A 14735-nucleotide genomic window follows, 5' to 3' on the forward strand; every position below is an offset into this window, starting at 1 on the left:
CTTCCACTCTCATTATTTGATAGGACAGATAACAATTGAGACATGGACGGGGAGATAGAGAGCAAGAGAAACAGAGAGACACCTGCAGCACTGCTTCACCACTTGTGAAGCTTCCCCCCTGTAGATGGGGACTGGGGGCCCAAACCCAGATCCTTGTGCACGCAACTGGTGTGCCACTGTTTGGCCCACATCCTTATTTTTTTATTATTCTATGTCATCTATTTATTAATGAGAGAAGTGAGAGACCAGAGTATCATCTTCGCACTTGTGGTGCTAGGTATCGAACTTGGGACTTCATGCTTAAGAGTCAAATAATTTATCCATTGAGCTACCTTTTGGGCGTAAAAATTCTGCTGCTTTTTTGAAAAAGATATACTGGGGAGTCGGGCGGTAGCGCAATGGGTTAAGCACACATGGCACAAAGCACAAGGGCCGGTGTAAGGATCCCAGTTCCAGCCCCCGGTTCCCCAGCTGCAGGGGAGTCACTTCACAGGCGGTGACGCAGGTCAGCAGGTGTCTCTTTCTCTCCCCCTCTCTGTCTTCCCCTCCTCTCTCCATTTCTCTCTGTCCTATCCCACAACAATGGCATCAGTAACAAGAACAATAATAACAACAACAATAAAACAACAAGGACAACGAAAGGGAATAAATAAATAAGTAAATTTTTTAAAAGATATACTGTTGGAGCCAATGAGATAGCACAGTAGTGTATGCAACAGACTTTCACTATTTGCAAAAAATTATTAACAAAAAAGGAAGGAAGGAAGGAAGGAAGGAAGGAAGGAAGGAAGGAAGGAAGGAAGCTCAATAAAGGGTCAGGGGCTGGAGAGACAGCATAATGGTCATGCCCGAGGCTCTGAGGTAACATGTAACATGATAAAAGGCAAAGAAATTTCTAAAGACAGGGCAAGGTGGTGATGCACCTGGTTAAGTACACACACTACAGTATGCAAAGACCCAGGTTCAAGCTCCTGGTCCCCACCTGCAGGGGGAAAGCTTCATGAGTGGTGAAGCAGAGTTGCAGAAGTTTCTCTGTCCCTTTCTTTCTCTATCTCGCTCTCCCTTCTCAATTTCTGTCTCTCTCCAACAACAAATAAATAAACATTTTTTAAAAGATGTGCTTATTTAAAAAAATGATGGGGCTGGATGGTGACACACCTGGTTGCGTGCACATGTTACATTGCAGAAGGACCCAGGTTCAAGCCCCTGGTCCCCACCTGCAGGAGACAAGCTTTGCAAGTGGTGAAGCAGGGCTGCAGGTGTCTCTCTGTATCTCTACCTCTGTATCTTCCCCTTCCCTCTCAATATCTGGCTGTCTCTTTTAAATACATAATAAATAAAGATAATTTTTTAAAAATTAAGTTATTGGGCAAGGGTAGTGGTTATGCAAAGAGAGTTTTATGTCTCAGGCTCTGAAGTCCCAGGGTTCAATTCCCCATACCACCATAAGCCAAAGCTGATCAGTGCTCTGGTAAAACAAAATAATATATATATTTAATATATATACATTTTAAAATATATATTACCACCACCTGCTGGGGAAAGTTTCATGAGTGGTGAAGCAGGCTTTAGGTATCTCCCTGTCTATCTTCCTCTTCCTTCATGATTTCACTGTCTGTATTATATATATGTGTGTGTGTGTGTATATTTCTTTTCTTTTTTTTTTTTTACCAGAGCACTGCTTACCTCTGGCATATAGTGGTACAGGGAATTGAACCTGGAACTTGGCAGCCTTAGGGATGAGAGCCTCTTTGCATAACCATTATGCTATCTACCCCCCCACCATTTAATAAATAGGGGTCTGAAAGATGGTGTAGTGGACTCTCAAGCATAAGGTCCCAAGTTCAGTCCCTGGCAGCACATGTACCAGAGTGATTTCCAATTCTTTCTCTCTCTCCTCCTATCTTTCTCATAAATAAGTAAATAAAATCTTAAAAACAAACAAATAAAAGGGGCCTGGGAGTTGGGCACTAAACTTGGAAGCATGAGGTACCAAGTTTGATCCCTGGTATCCCATGGGCCAGAGTGATGCTCTGGTTCACTCACTCTCTTCCTCTATATTGTGTTAATAAATACAATTTTTAAAATAAATTTTGTTAATTTTTTATTATATTTATTTGATTTACTGGATAGAGACAGCCAGAAATTGAGAGGAGAGGGGATGATAGAGAAGGAGAGACAGAGAGACACTTGCAACACTGCTTCACCACTTGCAAATCTTTCCCGCTGCAGGTGGACTGGGGGCTTGAACCTGGGTCCTTGTGCACTGTAACATGTGCACTCAACCAGGAGCACCACCACCCGGCCCCAATAAACACAATTTTTATAAAAGGAATGAAAGAAGACACAAAGAAAAGGAGATAGCAGAGTGGTTCCGCAAAACAACTTTCACATCTGAGCCTCCGTGGTCTCAGATTCAGTCCCCAACACCACCATAAGCCAGAAATGGTTCAGAAATGATAATAAGGGAGGGAGAACCAGCCCAGGGGCAGCACACTAGCCTACCAAAAAATGATAATAATGCAATAAGAAGGTAACTGGGAGGAGACTCACCTGGTAGTCTGCACACGTAATCATGCACACGGACCCAGGTTTGAGCTCCCCCTTCCATCACCAGGTGTGATACATGACAAGGGGAAAGTCTAATGAACAGTGGAGCGGGGCTGTGATATGTCTCATTTCTCTCATCCTCTATCTAAAAATAAAAGAATTTGCTTTCCAACTCGGCAACCACAGCAGAGGGGGGCAGCCGTGGTCCTGTGCTACTCCATGGCTGTGGGCCACAAAGTCACCTAGAAGGTCACACCACCAGGAACGCCTCACCAAGCATGACTAAGTTTGTGCTGGATGTGATCTGGGAGGTGTGCGGCTTCACCTGCTACGAGGAGCCTACCATGGAGCTGTTTGAGGTCTTGAAGGACTAACCTTCAAGTTCATCAAGAAGTGAGTGGGCACCTACATCCGGGTCTGGAGAAAGCGAAGCAGCTGAGCAAAGTGCTGGCCACCATGAAGAAGGTGGTGGCCAAGAAGGACTGAGTCCCCCCCCCCCACTTCTGGTTGCCCTACCCCCCCAACTCTGAATAAACCATGGTTTTCTGAAAAATAAATAAATATATAAATAAAGGAATTTATCACCCTAGGTGGCATTTCGCAGGTGAAGAGCCCCAGCAATAAACCTGGTTGGAAAAAAAAAATGATATTAATTTGGCTATTTTTTTATTTAAAAATCTTTTTATTTTACTTATTATTGGATAGAGACAGAAAGAAATGGAGAGGGGATGCAGATATAGAGCGGGAAAGAGACAAATACCTGCAGCCCTGCTTTACCACTCGTGAAGCTTTCCCCCTGCAGGTGGGGACCAGGGGTCCTTAAGCACTTTAATATGTGCACTTAACCCGGTGCCACCACCTGTCCCACCCCTGCCCTTTTTTCTTTTTGCCTTAGGGTTAGGGCTGGAGCTCAGTGCCAGTACTACAAATCCTCTGCTCCTAGAGGCCATTTTTTATTGTTTTATTGGATAGGACAGAGAGAAATTGAGAGAGGAGGGGAAGATAGACAGGGAGAGAGAAAGATAGACATCTGCAGACCTGCTTCACCACCAGTGAAGTAAACCCTCTTCTGCAGGTGGGGAGCTGAGGCTCGAACCAGAATCCTTGTGCAGGTCCTGGCACATCATATTATGTGTGCTTAACCCGGTGCGCCACCACCCGACCTTTTCTTTTGTATTTATTTTCCCTTTTGTTGCCCTTGTTTTGTTCTTTCTATTGTTGTTGTAGTTATCATTGTTATTATTGATGTCGTCGTTGTTAGAGAGAAATGGAGAGGAGGGGACGACAGAGAAGGGGAGAGAAAGATAAGACACCTGCAGACCTGCTTCACTACCTGTAAAGCGACCCCCCCCACAGGCGGGGAGTCGGGGGCTCGAACCGGTATCCTCATGTCAGTCGTTGCACTTTGTGCCACGTGCGCTTAATCCTCTGTGCTACCGCCCGACTGGCTTTTATTATTATTATTATTATTTTAGAGACAGAGAGGCAGAGAGAATGAAAAGGAACACAAAACTGAAGCTTTTTAAAATTTTTTAATTAATTAATTTACTTATTATTGGATAGAGACAGAGAGAAATTGAGAGGGGAATGGGAGATAAGAGAGCGAGAGAGACACCTGCAGCCCTGCTTCACCACTTGTGAAGCTTTCCCCCTGCAGGTGGGGACCAGGGGCTTGAACCCCGGGTCCTTGTGCAATGTAATGTGTGTGCTTACCCAGATGCGCCACCTCCTGGCCCCAGCACCAAAACCTGCGGAGGAGTCACTTTACAGGCGGTGAAGCAGGTCTGCAGGTGTGTCTATCTTTCTCTCTCCCTCTCTGTCTTCTCCTCCTCTCTCCATTTCTCTCTGTCCTACCCAACAACAACAACATCAATCATAACTACAACAATAAAACAACAAGGGCAACAAAAGGGAATAAATAAATATTTTTAAAAAAGAAACTGAGGAAGGGAAGAGACAAGAGAGGGAAAAAGAAAGACACTTGCAGTATTGCTTCCGCACTTGCAAAGCTTTCCCCCTGCAGGGATTTGAACCCAGGTCCTTGTGTAAGATAACATGTATACTCCACCAAAGGCATCACCACCAGGCCCTGCTCCCACCCCTGGATTTATCTTGAGTGGCAATTGCCCACAAGATTCCAATCCCTGCTTTTTTTTTTTTTCCTCCAGGGTCATTGCTGGGGTTCGGTTCCTACACTAGAAATCCACTGCTCTTGAAGGCCATTTTTCCCATTTTGTTGCCTTTGTTGTTGCCCTTATTGTTTCTATTACTGCCATTGCTATTGTTGTTGCTGGAAAGGACAGACAGAAATCGAGAGAGGAAGGGAAGACAGAGAAGGAGCTAGAAAGGCAGACACCTGCATATCTGCTTCATCTCTCATGAAGCGACCCCCCCTGCATGTGCGGAGCAGGGGGGCTCCAACCGGAATCCCTAGGCCAGTCCTTCCTTAACCCGCTGCGCTACTGCCCAGCCCCCCAGTCCCTGCTTCTTATGAGTCTTTTTTTTCCCTAAAGTTTAATTTTTCTTTAAATGTTTATTTATCTGTTTATTTATTCTCGGATAGAGAAATTGAGAAGAGAGGGTAAGATGGAGAGGGAAAGAGACAGAGACACCTGCAGACCTACTCCACCAGTCATGAAGCTTTCCCCTTGCATGTAGGGACCGGGGGCTTGAACCTGGGTCCTTGTGCACTGTAATGTGTGCGCTTAATTAGGTGCGCCACCGCCTGGTCCCTAAGTTCTCTTTATTCATTAATGAGAGCGAGAAAGAAATAGAGCTTCACTCTGGCACATTTCGTGCTGAGGATTGAACTAGACACCTGAGCATTCAAAGCATTAGCTGCAGTGCCACCTCCTGGGCGACCCCTTACAAGTCTCATGGTATGTGGCTGTCCCCCAGCATTTCCGTTTCCTGCCCAGCTAACATCAGGACACCCATCTGATTGTGGCAAGGTAGCCCTGCTAGGAACCCCCCCAAAGCCACTCCGTCTGTCCTGCCTATAACCATATCTTTATCAGGCTGCACTGGGATCAACTACCCTATGCCCACAGGATCCCGTGTTAGGGCTTCAGGACTCAGAGCCGGCCATTGGAGTCAACCAGGAGGAACTTTATTAAGATGTGGTACAGTGGGTTTAGTGTTGAACCCTCAAGTATCTGCAACAGTGATGCTCTGGTTCTCTCTCTCCTCTTCCTCTCATGTAAGTAAATAAATAAATCATTTAAAAATACATCTCCCTAAAGAAACCAGAAGGACTGAAATAACTAAAATTATGGCAGAAATAAATAACATCTAAAATAAGAGAACCATACAAAAGATTAAGGAAGCTAAATGTTGGTTCTTTTAAAAAGTAAACAAAGGGAGTTGGGCAGTAGCACAGCGGGTGAAGCACAGGTGGGACAAAGCACAAGGACCAGCATAAGGATCCTCGTTTGAGCTCCCCATCTGCAGGGGAGTCGCTTCACAGGCGATGAAGCAGGTCTGCAGGTGTCTCTCTTTCTCTCCCCCTCTCTGTCTTCCCCCTCCTCTCTCCATTTCTCTCTGTCGTATCCAACAACACTGACAACAATAATGACTACAACAATAAAACAACAAGGGCAACAAAAGGGAAAATAAATAAATAAATAAATAAATATTTTTTAAAGTAAACAAAATTGTCAAACCCTTAGCCAGACTCATTAAAAAAATAATAAAATAAAGAGGGAGTCAGGCGGTAGCGCAGCAGGTTAAGGACAGGTGGCGCTAAGCACAAGGACTGGCATAAGGACTCCAGTTTGAGCCCCTGGCTCCCCACCTGCAGGGGAGTCGCTTCACAGGCAGTAAAATAGGTCTGCAGGTGTCTATCTTTCTCTCCCCCTCTCTGTCTTCCCCTCCTCTACCCATTTCTCTCTGTCCTATCCAACAACAACAACAACAGCAGTAACAACAGTAACAACAACAAGGGTAACAAAAAATGGGGAAAATGGCTGATTACTCAGGTGAGACCTTTCCTTTCATAGTATTTTCTAATTCCATTCCAGGAGGTTCACTTCCTAACAAAGTCCCAAAACCTAGATATAGACCAGGTCGCGTGAGATAGAGCCTATGTTAACACGTATCCATAAACTAGGGCAAAATATATACCTGAAAGCAAAAGTACACAATAGTCTGCAGTGAGTCAGTATAAAGTTCTTAATGAAGTAGTATCTAAATAGACTTAGGTAATCAGGGTGAAGGGTTGACATTCCATGCCTGACATCTCTGGACACAGTCTGAAGTGAAGCATGCCGAGGTGGTACTCGTTGCGTTGATTAGGTTGGGATCAGCGGATGCAATATCGTTTGGTATGAATTGAGAGAAGCATGAAGGAAAGTGAGCCCCACCCTAGGTTCCAGGACTGGGGGAAATATAGGCTCTATAGAGGAAGTGGGAGGTTCCTGCTGTCTTAGGGTTAAGAAGACAGTAGATAGGTATTACTATAATCACATTATTTGGCAATTGAAAAATTGAAATTATTTGGCAATTGAAATTATTTGGCAATTGAAAAATCCCTTTGTTAGGATTTGCTGTATCATACGCAACGTCACCATAATTTATGTCCTTTGACATTATTTGTATATAGCTGTGCCACCGGTTGCTTCTGTTCTCCCTGGTCTAGGCTTTTGAGAGAGTCAACATATCAAAGACTCAGCCTATGTATTAAAAAGACTCAATCTGTCCTTTAAAAAGTTTGAGACCTACAATCAATTTTTCCCCTCTCATATTAATTAAATAGTGATTTATATGACTACAAATTAATAGGAGTGTACATAAACACCATTCCCACCACCAAAAGACCGTGTCCCATCCCATCCACTGCCCACCCTGTCCCCGTCCCAGGAAGCCGAACATCCACCCTCACCCTCACCCCAGGGTTTTTACTTTGGTGCTCTACTAATATAAACTTTTTAAAAATATTTATTTCCTTTTGTTGTCCTTGTTGTTTTATTATTGTAATTGTTATTGATGTCATCGTTGTTGGATAGGAAAGAGAAAAATGGAGAGAGGAGGGGAAGAACAAAACATCACTCTGGCATAGAGAGCATCAGGGATCAGGAACTCGGGGGCCCTTGCCTGTGAGTCCTATGTTCTACCACTGAAACACCCCACTCTGACTTTCTGGCTTTCTCATTAGGCTCAAGAAAAGAATGAATGGCTCATTCTGATGCCTCTTCAGATTTTGAAGCCTTCACCAGAGGCTCTGAAGAGCAACAGCACTCACTACCCAGAGGAGCTGACTTACCATGAAATATTCTGGCCTGGATGCCCCCAGCTTTTTCTACTGCCCTCCTGAACTTCAGCTTTGTGTTTCATAACCTTCCCATGTAGGGTTGCCAAGTGAACTGTGTGCTTATAGTCTTCCCCCCCCATACTTTCTTTTTTTTAATATTTATTTATTCATTTATTCCCTTTTGTTGCCCTTGTTGTTTTATTGTTGTAGTTATTATACATGGTAAAATGTGTTTTCTACTGCATGTGGTGGTGGGACCCTCTATTTTTTTTTTTTTTTTTTGCCTCCAGGTTTATTGCTGGGGCTTGGTGCCCATTTTTTCTATTTTTGTTGTTGTTGGATAAGATAGAGAGAAAATTAAGAGATGAGAGAAAGACAGAGAGGGAGAGAGAAAAATAAGACCTGCAGACCTGCCTCACTGCTTGTGAAGTAACCCCCGCCCCCCACAGGTAGATAGCCAGGAGCTCAACCTGAATCTTTGTGACGGTTCTTGTGCTTCATACTATGTGTGCTTAATCCAGTGCGCTACCACCCAACCCATTCTATTTTTTTAATGAGAGGAGACACACACACAAACACACACACACACACACACACACACACACACACACACACACACACACACCAGAGCAGAGCACTGCTCAGCTCTGGCTTATAGTGGTGCTGGGGAATGAACCTGGGAACTCTGAGCTTTAGGTATGAAAGTCTTTTGCAGAACCTTTCTTCTGTCTTCCCAGCCCTGCCCATAGTTTTTCTAATGTGGATTTTACCTAAAGAAACATGTTACCGGGGTCTATTGGTAGCACAGCAGATTTATCGCACATGGAGCTAAGCACAAGGACCGGGGTAAGGATCCTGGTTTGAGACCCTGGTTCCACACCTGCCGGGGATGGGGGGGGGGGCGGTGGGGGAGAGGAGGGTCGCTTCACAAGTGACTTAGCAGGTCTTTCTCTCCCCCTCTCTATCTTCCCTTCCTCTCTCGATTTCTCTCTGTCCTATACAACAACAGCAATAATAACAATAATAACAATAACAGCAAGAAAGGCAAGAAAAATGGGGAAAATGGCTTCCAGGAGCAGTGGATTCGTAGTGCAGGCACTGAGCCCCAGTGATAACCCTAGAGGCAAAAAAGAAAGGAAGGAAAGAAGGAAGGAAGGAAAGAAGGAAGGAAGGAAGGAAGGAAGGAAGGAAGGAAGGAAGGTACTGCACTGGGGGGAGTTGGGTGGTAGCGCAGCGGGTTAAGCGCAGGTGGCACAAAGCAAAAGGACCGGCAGAAGGATCCTGGTTCGAGCCCCCGGCTTCCCACCTGCAGGGGAGTCACTTCACAAGTGGTGAAGCAGGTCTGCGGGTGTCTATCTTTCTCTCCTCCCCCCTACCTTCCCCTCCTCTCTCCATTTCTCTCTGTCCTATCCAACAACGACATCAATAATAACTACAACCATAAAACAATAAGGGCAACAAAAGGAAATAAATAAATATTAAAAAAAGAAAGAAAAAAAGAAATTGCACTGGGGCCACGATGCACTTGTTTAAGTGCACATATTACAGTGCATAAGGACACGGGTTCAAGTCCCTTGTCCCCACCTACAGGAGGAAAGTTTCACAAGTGAAGCAGTGCTACAGCTGTCTCTGTTTCTTTCCTCCACTACCTCCTCCTCCCCTCTCAATTTCTCTCTCTATGCACTAATAAATGATTTTATTTATTTATTTATTTATATTTTTTTGCCTTCAGGGTTATGGCTGGGGCTCTATGCCTACACTACGAATCCACTGCTTCTGGAGGCCATTTTCCCATTTTTTTGTTGCCCTTGTTATAGTTGTTATACTTATTTTTGTCATAGCTGTTGTTGTTGTTGTTGGATAGGACAGAGAAATCGGGAGAGATGGGGAAACTAGAGAGGAGAGCGAGATAGACACCTGCAGACCTGCTTCACTGCTTGTGAAGCGACCCCCTGCAGGTGGGGAGCCGGGGGCTCGAACAAGGATCCTTACGCTTTGGCCCTTGCGCTTTGTTCATGTGCACTTAACCTGCTGCGCTACTGCCCACCTCCCTTATAAATAATTTTAAATTTATTATTGGATAGACAGAGACAGAGATAAAATGAGAGAGGAGGGGATATAGAGAGGAAGAGAGACAGAGAGACACCTGCAGCCCTGCTTCACCACCTGTGAAGCTTTCCTCCTGCAGGTGGGAATGAGGGACTTGAACATGGGTCCTTGTGCACTATAATGCCTAACACATAATTTTTAAAGACAAGTACTTATTGATCTATAAATTCATGAGAGAGGGAGAGTGTGTGAGCATCATTCTGACATATATGATTCCAGAGACAAACCTCAGGTCCTCAAACTTGAAGGTAAAACACTTTAATCACGGTGCCACCTCCTGGGCCGAAAATTCTAATGACTTCTATTTTTAATTATTTTTTTTTTTAAGATAGAGGTGCGAAGAGTGAAAGAGACCACAGCAGAAAGCTTCCTTCACTGCAGTGGGGGCTAGATGGGCTCAAACCCGGGTGGAACACATGGAAAAGCAGTACACTATCCAAGTGGGCTATTTCACCAACCCTGTAATTATTATTATTTTTAGCTCTTTTTAAATATTTATTTATTCCAATTTGTTCTTATTATTATAGTTGTTGTTGTTGTTGATATTGTTGTTGGATAGGACAGAGAGAAATGGAGAGAGGAAGGGAAGACAGAGAGGGGGAGAGAAAGATAGACACCTGCAGACCTGCTTCACCGCCTGTGAAGCAACTCCCCTGCAGGTGGGGAGCTGGGGGCTCAAACCAGGATCCTTACGCCGGTCCTTGTGCTTTGCGCCACCTGCGCTTAACCCTCTTCGCTACCGCCCGACTCCCTTATTATTGTTTTTTAAAGAAGGGAATTGCTGTGGTTAGGTCTACAGATCCTGGCTACATTGCACTTGGCTGTGGCACATTTCTGCTATTTAATGTCTAGCAGCCGCTTAGAGACTCAGTACCCTTGTCTATAAAACGGCATTAATAGCTCTCTGGGCTCAGATCTAGTTGGGAGCGCCATGGCCAAGCACACCAAGAAGGTGGGCATCGTGGAGAAATACGGGACCTGCTATGGGCGCCTCCCTGCGGAAGATAGTGAAGAAGATTGAGATCAACCAGCACGCCAAGTACACCTGCTCCTTCTGTGGCAAGACCAAGATGAAGCGGCGCGCCGTGGGCATCTATCACTGCGGCTCCGGCATGAAGACCGTCGCGGGCGGGGCCTGGACCTACAACACCACTTCAGCCCTCACAGTGAAGTCTGCCATCCGAAGACTGAAGGAACTCCTAGAGTTCCTCGTAGAAAGACTCGTAGAAGCGCTACCACCTGCAATATTGCTAGCCTGTAATAAATGGGTTAATTTATATAAGTAGATAGATAAATAAATAAATAAATAAATAAATAAATAAATAAATAAATAAATGGCAGTAATAAAGTTCAGGTTGTTGTGAAGACCCAATGTGATGATTCATGTGCAATGATGAGGACAGAGCTTGATTCGTTATGATCATGACTTGTGGTTGTTATTGTTCTTTTTTTTTTAAAGATTTTCTTTATTAATGAGAAAGTAGGAGGAGAGAGAGAAAGAACCAGACTTCACTTTGGTACATGTGCTTCTGGGGATTGAACTCAGGGTCTCACGCTTCAAAGCTCAATTCTTTATCCACTGTGCCACCTCCTGGACCACGGTTGCTATTGTTCTTATGAAAAAGCTGGGAAATGTGGATAGATGCACTATGCCATGAGGCTTAGGAGGGTACAAAACTCGCTGCATGTGGTGTGGTGTGGTGTGGTGTGGTATTATAGCCCTGTAGTCTTGTAAAACACTATTAAATCACTAATTTAAAAAACAGGGCAGAGTAGATAGCATAAAGGTTATGCAAAGAGACTCCCATGCCTGAGGCTCCAAGATCCCAGGTTCAGTCCCCTGAACCACCTAAGCCAGAGCTGTGTAGTGCTCTGGTAAAAAAAAAAAAAAAAAAAAAATACATGGGAGTCGGGCGGTTGCACAGCGGGTTAAATGTACGTGGCACAAAGCACAAGGACCTGAGTAAGGATCCCGGTTCGAGGCCCCGGCTCCCTCCTGCAGGGGAGTCGCTTCACAGGTAGTGAAGCATGTCTGCAGGTGTCTGTCTTTCTCTCCCCTTCTCTATCTTCCCCTCCTCTCTCCATTTCTCTCTGTCCTATTCATCAACAATGATAGCAATGGCAACAACAGTATAATACAACAACAGCAACGATAAACAACAAGGGCAACAAAAGGGAAAAAAATCGCCTCCAGGAGCAGTGGATTCATAGTGCAGGCACTGAGACCCAGCAATAAACCCTGGAGGCCAAAAAAAAAAAAAAAAAATACACACACACACTGGAAGAGATAACATAACAGTTATGCAAACAAACTCTCATGCTTGAGTTCTCAGGTTCAATCCGCAGCACCACCATGAATCAGAGATGAGTAGTGCTCTAGTAAAAATTAAGTTAATATTAATTTAAAAATAGAAAAAAAAAAGACACTATGCCATCAGCTCTGCCCCTTGCTCAGAGCAGTCTGAGAGCCAAAGGTCCTCTCCTAATCCCTGTACTGGCCACACACTCAAAATCACCAACGATCATTTCGCGGCAGCTTCCTGCGTCCCTCCACCCCAAATTTATGTGACTCCTTTCCTTCCGCTGCAGTACCCATTCCCCAGTCAGTGAGAACACAAGTGTCCATAGCCGACTGTGCTGAATGTTCAAAGGCTACCCAAAGCCTGGATAGAAAGAATGATCACGAGGGGGTTAACGCCGCACCCCGAAAAGTGCACAGTAGGTGTGGCGAAGAACCCAAAATGGAACTGTTTATCCAGCACCACCCGGGAGGGGGCGGCCATTTTACGACGGGCCATTTTGTCGCGGGTGCAGAGGAACCGGAAGAGTCGACCGCCACCTCATGCCCTAATGCAGAGGGGAGTGTCACTAGCGACTTGTTCCATAAGCCTCAGGCCATCTATGCCTCCCCCCCAGGCTGGGCCGACACCCAGCAAATTAACCGCCCCGACCCCCAAGGTCTAATTAGCGCCTCGCTTTATCCTAATTTGCCCCACCCCGGAGGCGGAGCCTGCAGCCGACCAAGGACTCCGATTGGGAGTTATTAGAAGCCACCTGGGAATTTGAAGCCTGTGGGAATCCTCTGGCCCCGCCTCCGCTCTCTAAACTGGGTTCCCATTGGCCGTAAACCCCAAGCATGCGCGTTGCGTGCCACACCAGCAGGTATCTATGTCAGACCATTGAGCTTAGTTGCTAAAACACTGCGGTGACAGATGCTAGGTATTATGGGTTCGAATCCAGCCTCATAGGATCCAAGTGTTCACATTCTGAACTGAATGTCAATAATAATAATAATAACCCACTGTCTTACTACTCAGCTGAGATGCTCCCACTCTGAAAATTGCTGAGCCAATTACTACAGTGTCCTGAAGTCGGTGAAATAAAAAAATAAAATACAATAAGGTATGTGAAATAGCCACTTGTGAAGATAGCATGCACCAAAGCCAGTACCCTTTTTCTCATGTTACCAGTTGCTGGAGGAAGAAATCAGAGATGAGTTGCACAGCCTGACCTTTGCGTCTTCAGAAAACCATTTCCAGACAGACACAAATAAAATTATGTAGCCAGGCAGTGGCGCACCTGGTTGAGTACACTGGTTGCAATGCTCAAGGGCCCAGGTTCAAGCCTTTTTCCCCACCTGCAGCTTCACAAGTGGTGAAGCAGGGAGGCAGGTATTTCTCTTTCTTTCCCTCTCTCCTCTCAATTTCTTTCTGTCTCTATCCAATAATAAATAAATAAATATATTTTAAGAGAAAATTTTTTAATGTTTTTAGTATTTATTTATTCCCTTTTGTTGCCCTTGTTGTTTTATTGTTGTTGTTGATGTCGTTGTTGTTGGATAGGACAGAGAGAAATGGAGAGGGGAAGATCTAGAAGGGAAGAGAAAGACAGACCCCTGCAGACCTGCTTCACCGCCTATGAAGTGACTCCCCGGCAGGTGGGAAGCCCGGGGCTCGAACTGGGATCCTTAGGCCGGTCCTTGTGCTTTGTACTATGTGCGCTTTACCCGCTGCGCTACCGCTCGACTCCCAAGAGAAATCTTTTTTATATTTATTGATTTTTCCCTTTTGTTGCCCTTGTTGTTTTTCACTGTTGTAGTTATTATTGTTATTGTTATTGATATCACTGTTAGAACAACAATAATAACTACAACAACAATAAAAAACAACAAGGGCAACAAAAGGGAAAATAAATAAAAATTAAAAAATAGTAATACAAATAAAATTAAATAAATAAGCGGGGTGGTGGTTAAATAGCATAATGGTTATGCAAAGAGACTCTCATGCTTGAGTCCCAGGTTCAATCTCCCGCACCACCATAAGCCAGAGCTGAACAGTGCTCTGGTTAAAATAAATAAATAAATAAATAAATAAATAAATAAATAAAATAAGAAACAAAGCACACCTACACATACACATACACACAATTTTTTCTATTGGATCACAACCCAAATAGGCAGTTCCTTCACTGGAAGTGGGATGGATGTCTGTATGTGTATACAACAAACACATATATTTGGTGTGCTTTTTTTTTTTTTCCCAGAGCACTTCTCATCTCTGACTTATTTTATGGTGGTGCTGGGGACTGAACAAGGTAATTCTTCTTTTCTGAAAAAATGCATGCAGCATAGATGAAATTTCCTCTCCCCACCTCTAAGATTCATTCATTTGTTTGTTGCCACAGAGTTATTGTTAGGGCTCAGTGTTAGCACTACAATTCACTGTTCCTGGTGGCCATTTTTGACTTTATTTTATTTGATGGGACAGAGAATTTGAGAGGGGTGGGGGAAGGAGAGAGGGAAAAGAAAAGATAAGACACCTGCAGACCT

General features: G+C 44.5%; 1 pseudogene; it reads left to right on the forward strand.

Moving 5' to 3' along the window:
- The first annotated feature begins 10838 nt into the window (after positions 1-10838).
- Positions 10839-13090, forward strand: LOC103119174 (large ribosomal subunit protein eL43-like; annotated as a pseudogene).
- The last annotated feature ends 1645 nt before the right edge of the window (positions 13091-14735 follow it).

Source organism: Erinaceus europaeus, chromosome X (assembly GCF_950295315.1).
Source record: "Erinaceus europaeus chromosome X, mEriEur2.1, whole genome shotgun sequence".
NCBI classification, from domain to species: Eukaryota; Metazoa; Chordata; class Mammalia; order Eulipotyphla; family Erinaceidae; genus Erinaceus; species Erinaceus europaeus.